The following is a 2,796-nucleotide window of genomic DNA, read 5'->3' as shown; positions in this document are numbered from 1 at the left end:
TGCCCTTCATGACACATCCTGCCTGACCCCACTTTTCAGCCATCCTCTGGACCTCTCCTCTGGTAGGCCACAACCCTCAGGCAGCTCCATAGATGACTTTCTGCAGTCAGGGTCCTTGGGAAGTAGTCATTAAATGCTGGCTATATGGTAAGATGCCAGGTGGCCATCTTCCTGTAACACCCTACCCAGCTACCCAGAGATGATTTTTAACTACCCAACAGCCCCTGTCAAAGGAATGCTGACAAACGGCTTTTCAGAAAAAAGTGATCAGCAATGAAAAGCTAAGTTCAAAGTTTCTACTGCCTAGCTATGAATCTTTTCCTGATATTTGCTTAAGTAACCTGTTTAACATTTGCTTAAAAAACCTGCTTAAATAACCAACTAAAAAAAGTCAACAGAGGAGCCAAGTTGTAGAAAAATAAACAGATGAGCAACATTTTACCAAATATCCTTAAACGCCCATCCACTTGTCTTTTCTGAGACATAGTGAGTGTGTCACCATGTCCACTCATGTGGGCGAAACACTTGTGCTGGGTGAGAAAACCAGAAGGCTCCTGTTCTGCCACTTAGTTGGCTAGGTTACTTAAAACTCTTTGAGCTTTGATTTCTCAAATTTAACAAAAATGATGCTGCCTACACCCCACTGGACTGCATAATGTAATGTACTACTCAACACAGACATGGCCCATAGCAGCCTTGATGAAGGTAATTTCCTCCCTCAGAGGGCCTACGGCAGCCTAGACATCGGTCTCCTCCCCTCAAAGCAGACCCCACTCCCATTCTCCGTTTGATTTTGCAGCCTCCAGAGATATGCAGTCATGAAGGAATGCCACCACTCTACCTTAGGCTCTTCTTGCCCTGACATGCATACCTCCATCATTTTAAAAGGAGAGAATGAAGAAAGCAAATACATTCTTAAATCCAGGAGGAGATTCTTCTACATTAACATGTACAAATGTTTAAGATACATGTTTATATAGGTTGAGTTGTTTTGTGCAACCTGGTTTCCCTACTCTTAAGCTGATTGTATTATTTCTAAAACTATCCAAATGTATTCATGTATTCCAAATGTATTCATTCATTGTTCAGCTTTAATAAGAATGCTTTTAAAAAGAGTGCTTTATCCCTTGCTACAAAGCTATGTATCCATCTACTCCATGAGCATAGACAGAAAGCAAAATAGACATTGAGTCCTGTACTTTCTCAAAGATAGTTTCAGGCTTAGTTGGACCTTTCATAACATACATTGTTTGATATTAGAGTTCATGTTGCCCCTGTGACCATTAAAAGTGTATGCTATAGCCATGAAAAAATATGGGGACTATTAAACAAGCTAACGTTATAACCTCATCTTTCTTAAACAGTCCTGATAAGATTTAGGTTAGTGTTTCCTCATGCTCAAATTAGGGTTTGAATATTAAAAAATAAAATTTTTGAAACTTTGTGCTTATAGAATAATAATCATAACAATAAAAATACTTTAAGTAGAAATTCTATGCTGGCCTCAATACTTCCCAAATGAATAACACATTTTATTCAGAGAAAGAAATATTGATGGGACAATATTGGAATGGTAGGGGAAAAAAAAATTGCAAAAGGGAAGATTTTAAAAAACCCTAACTGAAAATATTCAGTCCAGTTCCAGTCGCCACCTGGGTCTGAAGCATACGTGGAAAATGAGGCTGCTCTGGGGGTAGAACTGAGAGTTCATTTCTAACCAGAACCCCCAAGGCCACTTCAGCCTAAGCCCAGAACAGATTCCAGGTCTTATCTAAGCCACACAGTCATCTAACCACCTCCTGTGAGGGCATGAGGTGCTAGGCAAAACCCTAGGATGGGGAAGATGTGTTCCGAGGCCATAAGAAGCTCGTGTTCTAATAAGACACACAGATGTGTACAGACATAATTATATGTGGGGAGTGCTCTGGGGATACAGAGAAGGGAGATGTCTACCTAGAGGAATTAAAAAAAAAAAACAACTTTCCTAGAAGTGAGTTGGGTCTTGATTTCAGACCTTTGGGGTTTCTCTGAGCTTGATTCTGGGTGGGTGTTGGTGCCTGCCTATACCGCCCCCCCGCACCCCTACATGGAGAATAGGCTGTATGTTATGAGTTTGCTTTCAGCAGTAGGGGCAAAAACCAAGAGAAGACACTTGCAGGAAGGGAAGGGGCTTACCTTTCCCCACTGATTCCTGGCTTGGATCCTGGCTGAGTGCTTGGGTTTCACCGGGCTTGAATCTCTTGGGACTCCTGCTTCAGGAGGCAGGCCTCCTGAAGGGCGGAAGGAGAGGTGGAGTCGTCCAGTCCCCGCTGCAGGAGCACAGTAGCTGGAAGTGGCTCATCTTAATTCCATAGGGATGTTCATGCCCTGTATGGAGAAAAATCTAAATGTAGATTCTGCTGATGGTGATGGGCGCGATCAAACCTACCTTACCGTGAGGAAGTGCGCCACGCTGGTGTGGCTGCGGTTCTTCTGGGCCTTCTGGGTAGAGAAGGCTGTGCCTCCTGAGTGAGCATGATGTGCACTGTCATGGGGGACACCCTACAGAAAGCAGGTGCCCAAGCAAAAGAGTAGAGAAAAATGTTTGTAGACACATTGCTTGGCTTGGACTGTATATATCCATCAGTGCATTGCACAATGTTGACTTTCATTATGTTTCCATCTGAGAATATTGAAGGCCTTCTAGTTTCTGCCTTGACACTCACTAGGTTGTACATCTTAGGCAAAGTACTTGCCTTACATTCCTCCTTTGAAGTGCTTACCCTCACATAGACTCATAAGGATAAAAGTAAGTAT

This window comes from Stenella coeruleoalba (assembly GCF_951394435.1).
Source record: "Stenella coeruleoalba genome assembly, chromosome: 4".
Lineage (NCBI taxonomy): Eukaryota > Metazoa > Chordata > Mammalia > Artiodactyla > Delphinidae > Stenella > Stenella coeruleoalba.
This window is presented reverse-complemented; position numbering follows the sequence as displayed.